The sequence below is a fragment of the Bactrocera dorsalis genome, chromosome 1, assembly GCF_023373825.1.
Source record: "Bactrocera dorsalis isolate Fly_Bdor chromosome 1, ASM2337382v1, whole genome shotgun sequence".
Taxonomy (NCBI): Eukaryota; Metazoa; Arthropoda; class Insecta; order Diptera; family Tephritidae; genus Bactrocera; species Bactrocera dorsalis.
This window is the reverse complement of record NC_064303.1, coordinates 55628252-55651290: the sequence shown is the minus strand read 5'-3', so window position 1 is coordinate 55651290 and position 23039 is coordinate 55628252. Positions and strand designations below refer to the sequence as shown.

Genomic DNA, 23039 nt, shown 5'->3' with positions numbered 1-23039 from the left:
CCTTGAATTATATTTATTTCGTATGGTTTTGTTAATCGCATAAGTTCGTCTAGTTCATCATAGAAAGTTTCTATCTCGTAATCACTTTTGTCAGCCGTTGGAGCATAGACTTGAATAATATTAATATTCAGTGGTTTTGCAAATAACTTTAGCATCATTGATTTATCAGATTTCGGCACAAATCCGATGACAGATTTTGCAATGTTTTCTTTAACTATAATGCCTACACTATTGCAGTGATTTTTAGTTTGGTTGCCAGAGAAAAAGAACTTTGTATTTTGGGAAATAAATTCTCCACAATGTTTCACTTATGCCAAGTAAATCGATGTTTAATTTTTCCATTTCTAAAATCGTATTAGCTAGTTTTCCAGGCTCGTATAAGCTCCTTGTGTTCCATGTTCCGATGTTTAAAGTTTGTTTTGTTTTACCTCCGGAGATTCTTAGCACCCTCGATTTCCAGGAGACTGAGGGCCATTGTTTTGGTTGTACTATCATTGTCATATGATATGCTGGGAAGTATACTTCAGTGGTTCCCCTTGCCTTCTGAAGGGTTTACTGTTTTCCATCCTTACACATAGCTACTCTACCGCCAGCATCGCTCTTTGGATCATCATATCTACTGAGCCCCCTCATCACGTCAAGATAGCAAATCCCCGAGGGGGGGAATCAGCGACATCAAATTATAATTCCGCGTGGGTCTCTGGCTTATTTACTACTCGCTGATGCTCATACACGTTGCTTACATGGTGGAATACAACAAATGCTTCAGTTCCTTAGACAACGTTTCTGGCTTATAGGCGCACTGGCGCAAGTAAAGTCTTTCATCTGGGCCTGCACTACATGTCGTAGGCATCTTCAAATTATACAACGTAACAAATGGCTTCGCTCCCGAAAGAGCGTGTACTAGTGGCTCCACCATTCTCTCGTAGTGGTTTGGATTACTGCGGGCCATTCTATGTACGTGTGGGAACGCATCGCGCAACCCTGATTTATTTGTATGGTGTCACGAGCGGTTCATATTGAGCTGGCAGAGGACTTGAGTACACAGGCATTTATAAATGTTTACGATCGTTTTATTGGTCGACAGGGTATCTGTACTACCTTATACAGTGATAATGGAACACAATTTGTAGGGGCTAATCGTCAAATGCAGGAAGACTTAAAGGCTTGGGTTACAGCACATGCTCAACAACATCTGGCAGCTGAAGGTACATGTTGAAAGTTCATAACACCTTCCGCATCTCATCACGATGGTCTATGGGAGGCAGAAGTTCGGTAAGCTAAAAAGCATCTGCTGAGGATCATGGGCAGCCAGACGTTACATTGCATTGAATTGTCTACTCTCCTGACTCGCATCGAGGCGTGTCTAAATTCGAGACTACTGATAGCTTTCTACGATGATCCTGAAGGAGGGATAGCTCTAGCACCGGGTGACTTCTGATCGGACGACCACTCAATTGTCGTCCAGGTCCTCCATTGCCTGAAGCTCCAGAAAATCGTCTTCGATATTGGCAACGCCTCCAGAAAATGTTGGACCATTTTTGGCGCCGCTGGCAATCTGAGTATTTAAGCACTCTTCAGACACGCAACAAATGGACTATATCGGAACCCAATGTTCAGCGTGGAGATGTAGTTCTTATACGTGGTGAAAATTTGCCACCATCGCTTTGGCGTATGGGACGGGTGATTGACGTTCACCCGGGCAGTGATGGCCTGGTACGTACCGTGACCATAGAGTACAATACCAAGCAGACATCATGGACTTCCTATTAAGCAGCGGTGTCAGCGACCGGTGCAGAAGTTATGCCGCCTAACAGGTCCTACAGAAGAATTACTGAACCGCGAGGGCTTAGCCGGGCAGGATGTTCAAGATTTAAGTTCAGTAAAATGCAGTCCTGCGCATAATTAGTAAGGACCCAAACCAATACCAGTCAGCTGATTGCTGAATGCTGAATGATCAATATAATTGTGTCCTCCTTTTATTCCTTGTATTCGTAGACTAGTAGTTTCACTCTAGCTTAGCGAATGTAAATGTAAGTCTACAATATGTAAACTATAGACATACAAATATATATGTAAGCACATACATATGTATCATGTGGCGTGATGCTACAATCGCGAACCAAATGTATATTTAAGAAGGTTTTCAATAAAGAAGCGGCCTATTTGGCAATAGACGGTTATAAAATACAGACGCGCTTTTTTTTAATACAATTCTTGTACAGATGCTGTCCTTCAATTTTACCACCTTGACTTTTGTTATAGGCGCATTCAACATATGCTTTTAAATATGATTTAAGAAAATTACGCATTCGTGGAAACCATATGTACGTTTTCATCTTGTTAATGGTTTTTTCGAAACCCAAGTGACCATTTTTATCGTGAAATTCTTCTAACATTTTATGTCTTAACGCTTTCGGAAGGAAAGTGTAGAGTCATGTGTAGAAGTTCACGCAAGTGAGGAAAGTTCTCTGATTGCCATTCACTTGGGAGTGGCCAGAAACGATTCTTTTACATGTGACTCAAGCAGCTCACGACTTCCGGTCTTTGACCAAGTATCCTCTGGGTAGCCTAAGAACATCCGTTTGAAGGCGAGCTAACGTGAGAAGGCGAAACATCCCCTGCATAGGGTTGTGCGCTGGGTTTGGGACCCGCCACGTAAAAAGCTCCCCCAATGAAAATCAACTATAAGCCTCGGATGAGAAACCCCCCTTTCGATGACGACCATGGCAAACGAAATAAGGACTACGATTTGAGGGCATGCACCTGGAATGTCCGGTCCCTTAATTGGGAAGGTGCCGCTGCCCAGCTGGTTGATGTCCTCGTGAAAATAAAGGCTGACATCACCGCCGTCCAAGAAATGCGATGGACGGGACAAGGACAGAGACGAGTAGGTCCTTGTGACATCTACTACAGTGGCCATATAAAGGAGCGCAAGTTTGGTGTTGGATTCGTGGTTGGAGAGAGACTCCGTCGCCGAGTACTATCATTCACTCCGGAGAATGAACGTCTAGCCACAATCCGCATCAAAGCGAGGTTCTTCAACATATCGCTGATTTGCGCCCACGCCCCGACGGAAGAGAAGGACGATGTGACCAAAGATGCCTTTTATGAGTGCTTGGAGCGCACTTATGAGAGATGCACCCGCCACGATATCAAAATCGTGCTTGGCGACTTTAACGCCAGGGTGGGCAAAGAAGGTATCTTTGGCACTACGGTCGGTAAATTCAGCCTCCACGAGGAAACATCCCCAAATGGGTTGAGGCTGATCGACTTCGCCGGGGCCCGAAATATGGTTATCTGTAGTACTAGATTCCAGCATAAGAAGATACATCAAGCTACCTGGCTGTCTCCGGATCGAAAAACTACCAACCAGATCGATCATGTTGTGATAGACGGAAGACACGTTTCCAGTGTTTTAGATGTGCGTGCGCTCCGAGGTCCTAACATCGACTCGGACCACTATATTGTTGCAGCCAAAATTCGCACCCGCCTCTGTGCAGCAAAAAACGCACGCCAACAAACACAAGGAAGGTTCGACGTCGAGAAGCTGCAATCACAACAGACAGCCGTACTGTTTTTCTAATCGGCTTGCACTCCTGCTCTCTGAGAGCACTCGTCAACAACTCGGTATAAGGGAACTGTGGGACGGCATTTCAAACTCCTTACGTACAGCTGCAACCGAAACCATTGGTCTTCGGAAAGTGCAAAAGAACAGCTGGTACGACGAGGAGTGCCGTGTTGCAGCGGAGAGAAAACAGGCTGCCTACATCGCAACGTTACGATCGACCACAACACGTGCGGGATGGGATAGATACGGAGAGTTGAAGAGGGAAGCGAGACGCATTTGCAGACAGAAGAAGAAAGAGGCCGAAATGCGTGAGTACGAACAGCTCGATAAGCTGGCCGACAGGGGTAATGCTCGAAAATTCTACGAAAAGATGCGGCGGCTTACAGAAGGTTTCAAGACCGGAGCATACTCCTGTAGAACCCCCTAAGGTGATCTAGTTACCGATGCCCAGAGCATACTTAAATTATGGAGGGAACACTTCTCCAACCTGCTGTATGGCAGTGATAGCACAACACCGGGAGAAGGCGAACCCGATACCCCAATCGATGACGATGGAGCAGGCGTTCCATTGCCCGACCATGAAGAAGTTCGAATAGCAATTGCCCGCCTGAAAAACAAAAAATCGGCAGGGGCCGATGGATTGCCGGCCGAGCTATTCAAATACGGCGGCGAAGAGCTGATAAGGTACATGCATCAGCTTCTTTGCAAAATATGGTCGGACGAAAGTATGCCCAACGATTGGAATTTAAGTGTGCTATGCCCAATCCACAAAAAAAGGAGACCCCACAATCTGCGCCAACTACCGTGGGATTAGCCTCCTCAACATCGCATATAAGGTTCTGTCGAGCGTATTGTGTGAAAGATTAAAGCCCACCGTCAACAAACTGATTGCACCTTATCAGTGTGGCTTCAGACCTGGTAAATCAACAACCGACCAGATATTCACCATGCGCCAAATCTTGGAAAAGACCCGTGAAAGGAGAATCGACACTCACCACCTATTCGTCGATTTCAAAGCTGCTTTCGACAGCACGAAAAGGAGCTGCCTGTATGCCGCGATGTCTGAATTTGGTATCCCCGCAAAATTAATACGGCTGTGTAAACTGACGTTGAGCAACACGAAAAGCTCCGTCAGGATCGGGAAGGACCTCTCCGAGCCGTTCGATACCAAACGAGGTTTCAGACAAGGCGACTCCCTATCGTGCGACTTCTTCAATCTGCTGCTGGAGAAAATTATTCGAGCTGCAGAACTTAATCGAGCAGGTACAAGCTTTTATAAGAGTGTACAGCTGCTGGCGTATGCCGATGATATTGATATCATCGGTCTCAACACCCGCGCCGTTAGTTCTGCTTTCTCCAGGCTGGACAAGGAAGCAAAACGAATGGGTCTGGCAGTGAACGAGGGCAAGACGAAATATCTCCTGTCATCAAACAAACAGTCGTCGCACTCGCGACTTGGCACTCACGTCACTGTTGACAGTCATAACTTTGAAGTTGTAGATAATTTCGTCTATCTTGGAACCAGCGTAAACACCACCAACAACGTCAGCCTAGAAATCCAACGCAGGATAACTCTTGCCAACAGGTGCTACTTCGGACTAAGTAGGCAATTGAAAAGTAAAGTCCTCTCTCGCTCATAATTCCCGTCCTGCTATATGGTGCAGAGGCTTGGACGATGACAACAACCGATGAGTCGACGTTGCGAGTTTTCGAGAGAAAAGTTCTGCGAAAGATTTATGGTCCTTTGCGCGTTGGCCACGGCGAATATCGCATTCGATGGAACGATGAGCTGTACGAGATATACGACGACATTGACATAGTTCAGCGAATTAAGAGACAGCGGCTACGCTGGCTAGGTCATGTTGTCCGGATGGATGAAAACACTCCGGCTCTTAAAGTATTCGACGCAGTACCCGCCGCGGGAAGCAGAGGAAGAGGAAGACCTCCACTCCGTTGGAAGGACCAAGTGGAAAAGGACCTGGCTTCGCTTGGAATATCCAATTGGCGCCACGTAGCGAAGAGAAGAAACGACTGGCGCGCTATTGTTGACTCGGCTATCATCGCATAAGCGGTGTCTACGCCAGTAAAGAAGAAGAAGCTTTCGGAACAACCCATAATTTCTTTTCTTTTTCGATTCTAAATAGTCTATCTTTCTCAATACAAAATTCTTTCAAAATTTGATTATCTTTGTTTTTAATACTAAACAACCAATCGTCTGATTAATCGATACTTTATCTACTCGTAGAGTTGCTATATCTGTTTCTTTAGCACTTTCGTTTGGACAGCGACTTAATGCATCGGCATGTTCCATGCGGCTCCTTGACGATGTGCAATATTGGTATTAAATTCTTGTATCCTTAACCACCATCGAGCAATTCGTGGAATAAGCTCTATTCTACTCATAGCAGTTTTAGCAGCGCTACAATCTATTACAACTTTTACTGTCTTACCGTCGATGTAATACCGGAATCGCTCTAACGTTTCAACTAAAGCTAAAGTTTCAAGTTCGTAACTGTGGAAACTTCTTTTAGTATCGCTTGTCGTTTTATAACAATACACCTGCTAAACCAGCTGAACTAGCATCTGTATGAATTTCGTGATTTCCATCTCCTCGATATGCAACTAGTAGAGGTTTTGACGTCAGTTTCTGCTTTAATTCGTTAAAGGCTTTGTTTTGTCGTTATTTCAATTAATGATTTCATTTTCACGTAACAGTTTTCGAATAGGTTCGGATATTATTGCGTAACCTGGAATGAATTTTAGAAAATATCCACTCAACCCTAGGAATTTTCTAACTTCTGTAACATTTGTTGGAGTTAATCCATTCGGTGATATTTGATTTCCAAGGAAATTTATTGTCGTTTTCAAAAACTCGCATTTTGAAATATTCAATGTCAAATTAGCTTCTTTTAAAACTTCTAAAATTGTCGTAAGTTTTCGAAACATTTCTTCGTATGTATTACTGCAGATAAGTATGTCGTCCATATAATGAATCATATTATCATTCATTGTTATACTCTCGCAACAAAGTTGCTAAAGAGAGTATTATAGTTTTGTTCACATAACGGTTGTTTGTAAGTCCTAAAACTAAAAGAGTCAGATATAGGGTTATATATACCAAAGTGATCAGGGTGACGAGTAGAGTTGAAATCCGGTTGTCTGTCTGTCCGTCCGTCTGTCCGTCCGTCCGTGCAAGCTGTAACTTGAGTAAAAATTGAGATATCATGATGAAACTTGGTACACGTATTTCCTGGCTCCATAAGAAGGTTAAGTTCGAAGATGGGCAAAATCGGCCCACTACCACGCCCACAAAATGGCGGAAACCGAAAACCTATAAAGTGTCATAACTAAGCCATAAATAAAGATATTAAAGTGAAATTTGGCACAAAGGATCACATTAGGAAGGAGCATATTTGGATGTAATTTTTTTGGAAAAGTGGGCGTGGCCCCGCCCCCTATTAAGTTTTTTGTACATATCTCGGAAACTACTATAGCTATGTCAACCAAACTCTATAGAGTCGTTTCCTTCTGGCATTTCCATACACAGTTCAAAAATGGAAGAAATCGGATAATAACCACGCCCACCTCCCATACAAAGGATATGTTGAAAATCACTAAAAGTGCGTTAACCGACTAACAAAAAACGTCGGAAACATTAAATTTTACAGAAAGAATGGTAGAAGGAAGCTGTACCCAGGTTTTTTTTTTAAATTGAAAATGGGCGTGGCGTCGCCCACTTATGGACCAAAAACCATATCTCAGGAACTACTCGACCGATTTCAGTGAAACTCGGTTTATAATATTTTTTTAACACCCTGATGACATGTACGAAATATGGGCGAAATCGGTTCACAACCACGCCTTCTTCCAATATAACGTTATTTTGAAATCCATCTGATGCCTTCTCTGTATAATACGAGTATGTATATACATTAGGAACCAAAATGAAAAAAATATGTAAATGACGGATAATGAAATCTCGATTATCACCTTATCATGCGAGAGTATAAAATGTTCGGTGACACCCGAACTTAGCCCTTCCTTACTTGTTTTTTCTTGGATTTTAGACATTAAACGTTGAAATATTATTCTAGCGTTCTTCAGTCCAAATGGCATTCTTTTAAATTCGTATAAACCGTCGGTAGTAACAATAGATGTATGCTTACGCCTTTCTGGTTCGATTTCAATTTGATAGTACCCACTATTCAAATCAAGCGTTGTAAAATACTTATAACGTGCTGCTTGCTGAAGACACTCTTCAATATTTGGAAGTGGAAATATTTCTTTGACAATTAGTTTGTTTAAACGTCGATAATCAATATATAATCTTTCGTTACCGTTTTTCTTTTGTACAATCACAACTGGACTTGCATATTGTGATTCTAAACGTTGCATTATATCGTTTTTTAATAAATCGTTTATCATTTCAGAGACAATTTGTTTTTTTGGTTCTGGTACATGATATGGAGATTAAGACACAATTTCATTTGAATTTAATTCATTTTCATTTTCACCGAATTAGTTTTTTCGAGTTCATTTAAGTTGTTTGCAAAAACATTTCTATTATCGTTTATAATTTTCATTAACGTTGTTTTTACAGATTTATCATTTATTTCACATATAATTTCATTTTCATCAACGTAACGTTTTATTTCTTCAACATTAATATCTTGTTCGCGTTCGCGTTCGCGTTCTATTTTTATTTTTCCGTTTTGAATATTCGCACGTCGACTACCACAACATAGTCCTCTGATTTGTATATCACACTTTATATATTTGCAATTAAGTTTCTAACATAACGATTTCCGAATCATACTACACGGATCTCCCGTATCAATAAATGCTTTTAATTTCTGTCCGTTTAATAATGCGTCAACTTTAATAAGTTCATCGTTTACACAAAATGTATTTTGTATTTTAGCTTCGGATTTACACTGAAAGTCATACCTTGAATGCACTTTATTATATTTTCATATATTTGTTTACGTTGAGGTTTTTGACAATTTTTCGATATGTGTCCAAATTCATCGCAATTATAGCACTTTACACTTTTTGCTTCAAACTTCTTATTAGAATTTTCGTTTTTGTTTACATTCTTATCTTCATATTCTTTTATTTCAATTTTTGTTACACTTCGTTGTGAATTTATTGGCACGTTTTTTTATATTCGTTTAAGGTTTCTCTTAGTTCCCTCATTGTATTTATTCGTTGAGCCGCTATTGCCACGATGCTCATTTCGCTTCTTTCCAACTTAGCTAATCACTTTTCAACGTTTGATTTCCCTGGTGCAGAGCCCAAATTAAACAGTACATTTTTCCAAGAAGCAATGCTTTATTAACACTCGAAATGCTTTTTGATCAATCTTTTGTAAACTAACACAAATTGCTCCACCCAAAATGCTAACGGGTGATTTTTTTGAGGTTAGGATTTTCATGCATTAGTATTTGACAGATCACGTGGGATTTCAGACATGGTGTCAAAGAGAAAGATGCTCAGTATGCTTTGACATTTCATCATGAATAGACTTACTAACGAGCAACGCTTGCAAATCATTGAATTTTATTACCAAAATCAGTGTTCAGTTTTTTTTTTTTTTTCGGACAAATTTTGTTCAGCGATGAGGCTCATTTCTGGTTGAATGGCTACGTAAATAAGCAAAATTGCCGCATTTGGGGTGAAGAGCAACCAGAAGCCGTTCAAGAACTGCCCATGCATCCCGAAAACTGCACTGTTTGGTGTGGTTTGTACGCTGGTGGAATCATTGGACCGTATTTTTTCAAAGATGCTGTTGGACGCAACGTTACGGTGAATGGCGATCGCTATCGTTCGATGCTAACAAACTTTTTGTTGCCAAAAATGGAAGAACTGAACTTGGTTGACATGTGGTTTCAACAAGATGGCGCTACATGCCACACAGCTCGCGATTCTATGGCCATTTTGAGGGAAAACTTCGGACAACAATTCATCTCAAGAAATGGACCCGTAAGTTGGCCACCAAGATCATGCGATTTAACGCCTTTAGACTATTTTTTGTGGGGCTACGTCAAGTCTAAAGTCTACAGAAATAAGCCAGCAACTATTCCAGCTTTGGAAGACAACATTTCCGAAGAAATTCGGGCTATTCCGGCCGAAATGCTCGAAAAAGTTGCCCAAAATTGGACTTTCCGAATGGACCACCTAAGACGCAGCTGCGGTCAACATTTAAATGAAATTATCTTCAAAAAGTAAATGTCATGAACCAATCTAACGTTTCAAATAAAGAACCGATGAGATTTTGCAAATTTTATGCGTTTTTTTTTAAAAAAAAGTTATCAAGCTCTTAAAAAATCACCCTTTATATATTTACACAATACACTCAGTCCTTTTTTACGCGATTATTGGTTCTGGCACTAATCACGTAAAAATGGTTAGTTTTCCAATATTAACTGACGAATTGGTTCCGAATATAAAAAATATCGCGTATAACAAAATATACGCGCAAAAAAATATTCAAAAACAATACAATAAGTTTCAAATTTCAGACTTATGATTTATTCATTCATAACAAAATAAAAAATACAAAACAAAAACCATATATAAAAGAGAAGAAAATAGAAAATAGGTAGATTTATTGAAAAAACCGTTGAATGCTGTTTAATCACTGTCATTATCCGTAGTGAAAATTATTCTTATCCGCTTATTTTGATGGCCGGCACTGATATCACTAGAATTTGTATCAGAATCAATAGTAAGAACTATGGATTGATGTTCTGATTGACTTAGCATCTCCGACTGAGTTTGCACCATAAATTCAGTTAATTTTGTTTGAATGCTTCTTTTTGGACCCAATAAATTCCGATATATTTCTTTATATCTTAACATGCAGAGACTCAATTCTTTTTGAAAAATTCGTGCACGTTCGGCATCAGTATCATTTGCTACAAAATAATTTTTCAACTCTGCTGCAAGTTTAAGACCTTGCCTTATCGTCTCTGCTTTAATTGGATGCTCGTCTATCTCGGTGTCGCTGCCATTTTCCGATTCGGTTACTTCCGTAGCTATTTCAATCAAATCGTCATCATCGAGCTCTCGGTCTAGAAGAATCTCGTCAATATCTTCTCTCGTCATATCTGCAAGAATTTCTCCTCCCGCGGAACGTGCTAAATCAATGATATCTGAATAATTAGTTGAATTGCTTGTTACGGACATACCACTTTTAACACATTCTGGCCAAAGAGATTTCCAGCATGCGTTTAAAGTATGTTGCCTTATTTCAGAAATTGCTTTTGACGCGTACAAGATGCAATCCTTGATAGAATAATTTTTCCAAGCATCGGTGAAGTCCAATTAAGGATTTTCCTCCAGTTTTTCCATAATGCACTGAAAAGTTTTTTTGAGGTAGTACATTTTAAAAGTCGCAATAATGCCTTGATCCATCGGTTGGATAATTGATGTAGTATTCGGTGGAAGGAAAATGATATTTACATTAGGATGTTCAATCAACGGATGGCCTGGTGCATTGTCAATTATTAAAAGAGCTTTAAAGGGCTGTTTCTTCTTCTCCAAATAACTTTTAACTTCTGGTACAAAGCATTTAGCAAACCATTCTTGGAATATATTTCCAGTTACCCAGGCTTTTTTATTGGCCATCCAGTGAACAGGTAAATGTTTTAAATCTTTGCCCTTTAGTGCTCGCGGCCTGAGACTTTTGTTTACTAACAGCGGTTTAATCATGCGGCCACCAGAGGCATTGCTACATAATAAAAACGTTACACGGTCCTTTGCAGCTTTGAAGCCACCAAATGATTTTTGGGTCTTAGACACATATGTTCGTTTTGGTAACCTCTTCCAAAATAGGCCGGTTTCGTCGGCATTAAAAACTTGGTCTGGCGTGTAACCACCTTCTTGAATAATTTTTAATAACTTTGGTGGATAGTCCTGCGCAGCTTTACTATCAGCTGAAGCAATTTCACCCTTAATTTTTAAATTATGAAAATTATGTCTTTCAATAAACTTCGAAAACCATCCACCACTAGCTGAAAATTCGGTTTTGTTTTCTTGGTTCGATGTTAATCGATTAAAAATACGTAGAGCTTTTTGTTTTATTGTTGTAGTATCAACTGGGATTCGTTTCTGGTTGAGATCCTCAATCCAAATTGTTAATAGGTTTTCCATTTCTTCAATAAAAACATTTCTTGAATATGAAGTTTTCTTCGCATTTACATTTTTTCCGGAAACTACAGATTTTCTAATTGAATTTTCATTTTTTTTTATTGTCCGCACTGTAGATTCACTTAATCCAAGCCTCTTTCCCACATTTGTTGGGCCAGCTCCCTGCTCTAGATAGTCCAAAACTTTTATTTTTGTTTCTAAAGAAATGCCTTTGCGTTTTTTATTTTTTCCTAAATTAGCTTCCATTGTAAAGCTAGCAAAAATTGAAATTCCTTATTAAAAATTTTTATTATTTTTATTACAAAATTATAGATATATTTTATAGTCTTACCAAAACAACTGCACCGGCCGCTAACTAAATATGTACACTATAACTCGATTTGCAAAAATTGATATACCTAGAGTAAAATTTTTTGGGACTTCCCCGTATTATATTTGTCGGAATACCATGCTTTTCGGTAGACATCCTAAACAAGACTGACTCTGCGTATTTTTCTTCCTTTTGTGCTTACCACCTCGATAATAGCGACGCCACGCTGTCGCCCCGCTACTTCTTGAAGAGACGACATGCAAACAACCAATCACAACACAATTAACGGCTGATGCAATCATGAGGAACTTAGTCTTTTAACGAAATTCCCGAAAGTGTATACCCACACACGCATACCAATATCCACACACTATTAGGGTGCGCCGACATATTCAAAAAATGTTACGCGTAAAAATATGTAAACAAGCAAAAAACGAAAAAAAGCAATTGCGTTAAAGTGAGAAATTCGCGTAAAAAAAGGAATTTGCGCTGCAAAAATAACCGCGTTAAAGTGAAATAGCGTAAAAAAAGATCGCGGACTGAGTGTATTATGTTTCGTCTATTTGTCTTTGTAACGATTTTTGTGTTCCGTCATCACACTGTTCACTATCAACTCCCGTAACTTGTTCGTTTTCGTCCTCTTCGATTTTGATTTCCGATCCGATCGTTTCACTTAAACGACTTATGAGTGTTGCCTTAGTACCTGACGTTGAGCAATTTCGCTCTGACAACTGCCGTTTTAGTTGCACTACACTCAATGATGCAATAGCTCTCATTTTTATAAACTCAAAATTTATGTATTATGTACTTCGTTTTATACACACGCGCCGTTAAATCGAACATTCAAGATGATGCACCGTTAGCCGTTACATCGAATGATCTAGATGATGCTCACTTTTTTACATGTTTAAAATGTAGGTTAAGTTATATCTTAATTTTTTTTTTATAATACACTTTAGGTTTATGGAATCGCAAGTTAACGTTTTGCAGTATTTCACACATGCATATATATGTAAATGCGTTTCACTAAGAACCGTGTGTTCTTTTCGTTATAGAAGTATGGTAGAAATAATGTCGTTTGAAAATGTACAGATTAACGTTTAGCACATTTTACGTTTATTAATTTCCACACATACGAATTTGATCACTAAATCATGGCGAAACCGTTTTCAAAATTGTGTACAGGTAAACGTATTAGTACACATTTTGACGTTTTGTACGCGTGAAGTAATCCTACTTCTGGCTTGAAAGGTATTTTAAAGGTTTTTATTCGGACACTTTCTATTTTCACAGGATGGCCTTTATTTATATATTAAAATTATAATTTACAAAGTTTATTGAATATAAGATATTATCGCAGGAAAGGCAGCGTTCGCTTTGACGGTTGAAAATGAAGTGTTGCTTTTGATACGGCGGTGATGCCACTCAGATTAGAATTAATATTTCGCATAGGGTTACCTTACAAATATCTAAACTTTTTGAGCTGCCAACCATCCCAAAGCCATCCGCGCCTTCATTGCGATCAATGATTGACGAAGTGTCAGCGGTAAATGACTCATTGCTATCGCTGGGCGATGAGAAACAGATAACAAACGCTATTATTATACACATAGTGATGACAAAGGTCGACTGAGCTACCCGATCCAAATGGGAGCAACAGCTGGATTATGACAAGCTGCCACTGTGGAAGGAATGTGAAGCCATTCTAAATCGAAGATTCCAGCAGCTATCAGCGAAAGGAGCATCAAATTCAATACGCTTACGTTGTAGCAAATACGAGGCAGCCTCTTTGTCAGCAGTGCAAATCCAAGGACCGCTATTTGGCTGCCACCAATCTTTCCAGGCGCTTCCGGTGGAACAGAAGGTCGAGTTCATAAAATCGGTGCCCTTATGCATAAATTGTTTGCGTAAGGGGCACACTGTCTCTAAGTGCAGAACGGATCGATGTCGTGTGTACAATCGATCGCATATTGCACCAGTATCCGGTTTCCTTCCTCGCTGCACCTTATCCGCAACCATCAACCACACATGCCTTGGATACAGCCAGTATGCCGAATCGGGTCATGTTGGCAACAGCAGTGATTCAAATGATGACCAGTTGTGGAGACGACCTGACCTACCTGCGAGAGCGTTGCTGGACTCAGGCTCCCATGTCAACTTCATGACGGAGGACTTGGCACAGAAGTTGCGGATTCGACGCCAACACAAAACATTAAACGTAATAGGAATCGGCAATTCCAATACGGAAATGGGGGCAAAATTAAGCGCGTTTGTTAAGTCGCGGGTAAATAATTAGGAATTTTGGGCGGAATTCTGGATAATGCGTTGCATTTAGGCTAATCCTCCTGACCATAAGATAAATGTTAATGGCCGGAAATTCCGCACAATATTAAATTGGCGGATCCAGAATTCCATAAATCAAAAAAGATTGATATCTTATTGGGTGCAGAAACCTTTTTCGATCTGTTAGCTGTTGGCCAAATTAAAAGTGGCCCTAATAAACCAACGCTACAGAAAACCCTTTTAGGGTGGATTGTGTCTGGCAAATATGCCAGCAATCTGAGTCCTCCTTCTTCTGCAACTAGCACATTATGCCAATCTGAAGATGACTTAACGTCAATTAATTCGGTGGTCCAAAAAGTTTGAGCTTTAGAAGAAATACCTTCAGAAACAAATGGCATAAACTTCACACAAGAGCAAAAAGAGTTTAAAAATTTTTCGCGAAAACAACTCAAGTATTGCCTTTAGGACGGCTTCAATTCAGAATGCCATTTAAAGCTGTCCGTAAGCTACTCGGTCACTCTTATGAAACCGCAGTTTGGCGTACAATGTACAGTTGCGACATGTGCAACAAAACAAAATCCTGCGGATCAACTGTATCGGGGTTGTGATGTGGACGAATTGAATAATTCTATTTGGTTTGGCGCTCCACAGTTCCTCCTAGAAGACCCCACTTTCTGGCCAATTAACGCTCACTTCCAGCTCTCCCAGAAAACGAAGCCTTAGAGAAGAAGAAAAACGGTATCACATTTTCTGCAAATGTGAAAGATAACACTATAATGGAACTGATTGGAATCTTCTCATCAAAAGTTGCTTCGTGTGGTCGCATATTTATTGCAATGGATCAAACAACCAAAAATTGTCCAGGTGATTCAACATTCTGAGTTTGCGAGTGAGATCCAAAAACTGACTAAAGGCACGGCGCTACCCGCAAACTTGCAAAAACTCAACTCGTTCTTTCATGAGTATTCGGATATGTCGCTTTCCTATAAATTAATCCGAGTAGGAGGTCGGCTATTAAATGCACCCCTCCCATACGATGCCAAATTTCCATTATTACTGAATAAAAATTCGCATTTCCTTATCACTTACTAACGGTTCCTGCACTTTCGAAATCACAACGAGAACGCAAATGGCTAATTAATGGCAGAGAAGCTTGCAGTAGAACCGTTAGAAATTGTAAACACTGCTTTAATTACAAGCCGAAGTTGCAAACCCAAATAATGGGAAATTTGCCAGTTGAAGGGCTTCGAGCGTTACGACCTTTGATATATGGTCCCATATATCTTCTTCTTAATTGGTGTAGACACCGCTTACGCGATTATAGCCGAGTTAACAACCGCGCGCCAGTCGTTTCTTCTTTTCGCTACGTGGCGCCAATTGGATATTCCAAGCGAAGCCAGGTCCTTCTCCACTTGGTCCTTCCAACGGAGTGGAGGTCTTCCTCTGCTTCCCGCGGCGGGTACTGCGTCGAATACTTTCAGAGCTGCAGTGTTTTCATCCATCCAGACAACATGACCTAGCCAGCGTAGTCGCTGTCTTTTAATTCGCTTAACTATGTCAATGTCGTCGTATATCTCGTACAGCTCATCGTTCCATCGAGATATTTAAAGATATTATATTATTTGAAGAATGCCCAATCAAGAATATGTTCATAACTATAGGAGTACTTGTAGTTCTAGGGTTAAGTATATTTGTAATATTCAAACTATATACTTATAATTTATCAAAAAACTGTATATTTGAGAAACTACAACGCTACCATAGAACGTGTAGGAATAACTGATCTACTCAAGACTCAAGTATAGATCAGGAGATATATTTTTTTCACAAGAGAGGGGAGAGTTAATACTTTAACCTTTAACCACAACCTTATGTTTCAGTAAACATTAAAGAAAAATCATCAAAACAACTTTATCTTAGAGCAATAGAAGCGCCCTATCAGTACAACAAACAATAACAATCCAAAGAGTTATTTACTAGTAAACAACCAGCATCTCAATAGTATGAGCAGCGATAAGCATAGCCTATACGAGTATAAGCAACTTTATCATTATCGACTGCCGAGTAACAAGTTACCACTTGTAACACTTGTACAGTTTAAGTGTAATGTATTCAGTATTGAAGTACATGTGTATACGGTGAAATATTATACAAATAAAGGATCAGTCAGAACCAATCCCATTGGCTGACTTAAAATTATATATTTATTTTATTCCTAACGAGTAAATAAATTAACTCTCGCATCGGATCCCTCACTCCGCCTTCTCAGTGTTCAGTTTGCAACATGTTTGAAACTAATTGGCTCCAATTATTTCTAAAAGAACGAACAATTAGTTATTTGAGCCTAACAAGGAAAGAAAAACACTGTCTGTGGAGAGTAAACCAAATGTATAAATAAAAGCTTTGAAGAAAAAATTAAAATTTGTGTATTTTGCAAAGATATACGAGTATAACCTACCGGAATAAAAGTTAAGAATAAATAATGAATTCTGTGAAAGACTTTAAATTTTTTAATTCAAGTATCATCCGTAAGCAACACGGTTTATCGCACAAATGGAAACATTGCTACAGTGACGTGATAAGTAAGTAAGATTAAAAAATTGACCTGTTGTTTTATTCATAATACGAGTAGTCTTCTTCTGTTTCAAAACAGCGTTTTGCACGGTCCGAAAGCATGTCGAACGAGTGTTTTAGCTCGTTGGCCGGTATGGCCGCCAGTATACCGGTGCGTGCTTTTTGAATGGCCTCTACGTCTGGATAAGGCTTTCCTTTCATGGGCAAATGCATTTTTCTGAAAAGGAAGAAGTTGCACGGTGCCATATCAAGTGAATACGGGGAGTGGTTATTGGTTAAAATGCGATTTTTGGTCAAGTAATCGGTCACAAGCGTCGGTCGAATATTGGATTCTGAGCAATTCTTGGTCGTCAGTCAATTTATGCAGAACAAACCGTGCACACACCTTTCGTAAGCCCAAATGTTCGGTTAAAATGCAATAAATCAATGTTTTGCTAATTTTAAAAAGTTTTGTTTACTTTGGAACCTTATAAAATAAATTCCATTTAAGTGATGCTAATAAATGACAATTCAAAGTATGTTGTATTTTTGTCACCAAAAATCACTTGCCTGCTCCAACAATGGACAAGGGAGTTATTTAAACCTTTAAACTATACTACACAAGACGATGATTTGCACATCTTCAATTTTATTGCGTTTTCGAAAGCAAAATTACATAATTGATGAATATTCATGTTGTCATTACAAAATCACAACATTAACACGGCAAAGCAGATGTACGTAAGGAGCTTGAAATGCCGTAGAAAACCGATCTGCTATCTGTTGTGATTGAAGCTTCTCGGCGTCAAACCTTCCATGTGTTTGTTGACGTGCGTTTTTTGCTGCACAGAGGTGGGTGGTTGTTTTTCGATCCGGAGACAGCAAGGTAGCTTGAAGTATCGTCCTTCTCTTCTGTCTGCGCTTTGATGCGGATTGTGGTTAGATGTTTATCTGCCGTGGTAAATGACAGTACCCGGGGACGGAGTTTTTCTCCCACCACGAGTCCAACTCCGAATTTGGGCTTCTTTATATGGCCACTGTAATAAATGCCACAAGGACTTACTCGCCTCAGTCCTTGTCCCGTTTATATAATTGGATGTCAGCCTTCAGTCTAACGTGGACAGCAACCAGCAGGGCGCTGGTACATTCCCAATTCAGGGACCGAACAATCCAGGTGCATGCAGTGGCGGATTAACGTATAAGCACTACAAGCACGTGCTTGGGGCCTCTGTTCTCCAGGGGCCTCCATCCTCTGCTGGCGTTTCATTTTATACCTACATTTCATCGAGATTCATCCACAATAAATACATATGTCCGAAATTACAAGGCGCGAGCAGTCCGGGAGTGATTGTCGAAGATATACAATCAGCTGGGTACTTCAGCCTCTCAGTGGACTCCACGCCTGAGCTATCACATACGGATCAACTAAGTATTATTTTGAGATACGTATCGCTGTCTGATGGTATGCCCGTGGAACGATTTCTGACCTTTTTACATTTAAAAAGTCATACCGGAGAAGAGATGACAAATATAGTATTCAGTTATCTAGAGGGTTGCAAAATAGATATTGCAAAGTGCAGAGGACAATCATATGACAATGCTGCTAAAGTGTCAGGACGATACAGAGGGATGCAGCAAAAAATTTTAGAGCATAATAAATATGCTGTATTTATACCATGCGCTGCACATACTCTAAACTTGATTGGTCGTAGTGCTATTGATTGTTGTACGATCGCAGTGAATTTTTTCAATTGTGCAGTTGTTATACAATTTTTTTCGGCTTTTATTCATCGTTGGACAATTTTAAAAGAATTAATAGGCAACGATAGCGTTCTGAAGTTGCTGTCGGACACTCGTTGGGAAGCTCACGCTGTAGTTACGAGTGCAATATTACAATCCTATCCGAAAATTTTGGATGCTTTAGATGAAATTGCTGAGGACACAAACCAAAAAGGTGAGACTAGACAGGTTAGAATCACAAAATATTTCAATCAAAATGTATGATTTTGAGTCTATATTTATGCTCGCACCAGTAAAGGACTCCAAGAAGAAGGATTAGATCTTAAAACGTGTTACAATTTGTATCATTCTTTATCGGGTTATCTCGTTGAAATGAGGAATCAATTTGAAAAATGTAAGGGCGAGGCAAGAAAAATTTTTCCTAATGGGGAATGTAAGTAAATTCGAAGGCGAATTAGGAAGAAACAAGTAAATGATGGAAATGCAGAGGAACTTGATTTGAATCTTAGAAACAAATTCCGCATTGAGACTTTCAATGTAATAATTGACACACTTAATGCTCAAATGCAAAGAAGAGGTGATGTATGTATACCACGAAGTTTCACAAAAGTTTTCATTTCTTGCGGATCTAAATAAGATATGTTCAGAATATGAAAAAGATATCCAATTGCTCTTAGAATCTTACCCAGAAGACTTCAATGAAAACTTCCTAGGCGAATGTAATCATTTTCACAAATATGTTCGAATAAAATATGAATTTTCAGAAACAAAGGTCACCCATTCCGATCTACATGAAATGATTATTAAAGATAAAGTAAAATGCGTTTTCCCAAATATAGGAGTGGCGTTTAGATTCTTTCACAGTTTGATGATTACTAACTGCTCTGCTGAACGATCCTTCTCAAAAATAAAAAGATAAAAAAAAACCCGCAAAGAACAAAAATCCGTCCAGACAAGATTAATTCTTTAGCATTAATGTGTATTGAGGCAGACATACTTCCTCAGATAAATTTCGACGATGTAATTTCGGAGTTTGCTCTGATTAAGGCAAGGAAAAAAATGTTTTAAATTATACCTACTACACTTTCTATTTTAATGAACTTTCATTTTATACTTTCTATCTCCCATTCCAATGCTTCCATTTCCATTTAAGCAATAGAGGGCCTACACAGGCTCTGTGCTTAGGGCCTCGTATACTCTTAATCCGCCACTGGGTGCATGCCCTTAAATCTTTATCCTTAACTCATCACAAGGGCGGTTTCTATTCCGAGGCGTTTTGTTCTTTTTCATTGTGGGCGTTTTTACGTGGCGGGTCCCAAACACAGCGTATAACCCTGTGGAGGGTATGTTTCACTTTCTCACTTCAGCTCTCCTTGAAAGGGATGTTCTTAGGCTTCCCAGAGGATACTTGGTCTAGGACCGGAAGTCGTGAGCTGCTTGAGCCATACGTAAAAAATCATTTCTGGCCACCCTCAAGTAAATGGCAATCAGAGAACTTTCCACACATGCATGAATTTCCACACATGACTCCATCTTCTATATATCTTATGCTTGATCGTATAGTATACTATCACTTATACGAGTATGCACATATGTATATAAGTATGCTATGTGTGTACTATACGCATAAATAATCGTCATAAAATATTAGTATTATAATAATCAAGTTACAGTCAGTCAAGTAAGAGCGCGGTCGTGTTAATTTATAAAAAAAGAGAGTGTGCTTTTGACCGCACGACTGAAGTAAAACTTCTTTCTCTCTATCTATATGTATATATATGAATGTGTGTGTGCAATATATACATGTATGCACATATACATATATTTATTTCCTACAAATATTTAAATTTATTTTATGTTTTCATTAGTAAATTAATATTTTTGCATAGATCTTTTATTTTTTTGCATTGTTTTATTCGTTATTTTCATTATTGGGTACATCAGTAATTACTCTGGTTGATTGTAAAACCGAGACAATAGGCTTATGATACGAGAAATACGATACAGATATTTTAGAATTAAAATTAGACAGAAATCTAGAAAAAACTGCATCGATTGTTGTTCCATGTCTTGTAGATGGCTCATTACGGTCATTATTCATTTGTAATTCTAATTTATCTCGTAGAAAGTCTATCAAGAGTTGTCCATTTTCGGATGCGAAATTGATATTGAAATCTCCTGCTAAGATTAGTGGCAACGTATGATAGTTTTCTCCTAGTTCTTCAGAACTATTAAAATACACACGTTCTTATGGACACAGTTATGTAGTTGTGCAGCTGTCTAAATAACTGTGTCCTTAAGAATGTGTGTATTTCAATATCAGATTCAGATGGCGCTTGCAGTCTGTCGCGTTCTATGTGTTCAGCACATCAATCTGTCGAAGCATTGACGCGACGAGACGCGAAAGAAACTAACAAACGATCGCCGATTGTTACCGCTTCCCTTGCCGCTGTAACAGCTTCGCCTTCCAACGTGCGTAAATATGTATTTTTATGTATGAACTTGCATAAGGAGCATGCATGCATGTGTTTATGTCTTCATATTCATATTCATGCATACATATATTTCTGTCTCTTCATATTCTCGGTTAGAATATGTGAGAGAATTGTAAACAATGTTAAAATTGCGAGGCGAATTCCGACCTTACATACAATGTTAACAAATTTTATGTTCTCTTTCTATACTTTTAAGTTCTCTGGTTCTTGCAAATTTGTTTACATGCACACATAATTACTTATGTATGTACGTGAATATGTACATGTGAAAATGTTCAATATTCCTTTTATTCATGTGTACAGTCAATTCCGGTTAAGTAGTACTCCGCTTAAATGAAAGTCATCCCTCTTAACTGCCTATATCTTGCTGCATCTCACGGTTTGTTTTTTGAAATACATTGAAACTATTGTTTTAAGTATGTACGACTCGGTTAAGTATCCGCAGTCGCGTATGTGCCATATTATATTTTTATTTTTGACAAACCACAAAAATCTGTATCTTTGATTGTGCCACATAACCGGGATTGACTGTATTTTACGCGGCTTGCAAAAATCTGCGTCGATATGTATGCAAGCTCATTTATATATATTCATACATATTTACGCAAGAGTGTTGGCGAAGCTGTTAGCGCGGCAAGGGAAGCGGTAACAATAGACAATCGTTCGCTTATTGTTTCGGCACAGCTAGGATTTTCTACCAACAACACAATGCTGTATCGACAGATTGACTCGTTGACATGGAAGCAAAAAACGCGAGCTTCGCCATTGGTTGTCCGTCTCAACGGAGATTTCGCATGAAGCATTGAGTGTACATACATATGTACTGCATCTAGACAAATTTACAAACATTATCCCTATGGTCTAGCATATTTGTTTACATGCACACATAATTATATATGAGCACATGTGCGACCGCTTGGTCTTTTAACATGATATCGAAACTTTTAATAATTAAAGGAAATATGTATGTGTATGTACATATACATATTTTTGTATATAGTAAATACATATGTATATGACCTGTCAAACCCATATAAAATGTATGTATATTTAGGTAGTAATACTTGCAAAGATTTTATGGTATACAAATACATAGGTCAAATTCAAAATACACACTTATGTGTTTTCATAACAAATATACATACATATGTATGTATACCGATCTATAAATTATAAGCAGAGTCGTTTGAGCATAGTAAATAAGCGAATCTGTACGCATACATTACTTTACATTGGAATTCGCATTATTTTTCTCATTTAACAGTGAAAATGCTCAATTCTGCTATATTCGTGGTGAAACACGCTTATAATTTGTCTGTGGTGAAACTGGATCATCTCGACCGAGTTAGCCAAAAATATTTTTACGATCTCCGCGCCGTGAACCTTCTCTATATTAAACGTTCTCTGTCTATATTATACATTCTCTGCGTTCACCTCGCCTGATTACACTTAGGCGAATCACACTAAGGCGAATCACACTAAGGCGAATCACACTTAGGCGAATCACACTTAGGCGAATCACACTTTTCACCAGTTTACTCCCCAAGCCAAGCGCGCCTAAAGAAGTTTTACTTCAAAAAATATTTTATGAAACTTTCATATTTATACATACATTGTACACATTACAAACAATGATGCAATTTGGTCAATAATATGTCCAGTCACCACCGGTGTCGATAATTGCTTGGCATTTCCGAGTATGCTTTCTACTAATTTGACCGCGTATTGTAGTGGCAAAGATCTCTAGATCCGACGAATTTCGTAAGACAACGGCTTCAAAGTGTATGTGCGCCTTCCACGAAGCTTCTGTTTACTTAATATATGCCCATACAGTTTCAATAGGGTTTGCATCGGGCGACTTCGACGGCCAATCCAATGTAACGATGTCAGATTGAGTTTTCCACTGAGTACAAAGCTTGCTGCGGTGTTTAGGATC

The 23039-nt window shown here is 39.1% G+C and overlaps 1 protein-coding gene and 1 pseudogene across 2 annotated transcripts in view; one reads left to right on the top strand and one right to left on the bottom strand.

The window, feature by feature from the left end:
* LOC125780337 (ionotropic receptor 75a) overlaps positions 1-23039 on the top strand; it is a 1012909-nt gene that overhangs the window by 507824 nt on the left and 482046 nt on the right. The window lies entirely within an intron of this gene.
* On the bottom strand, positions 9940-10987 carry LOC125775621 (tigger transposable element-derived protein 1-like; annotated as a pseudogene).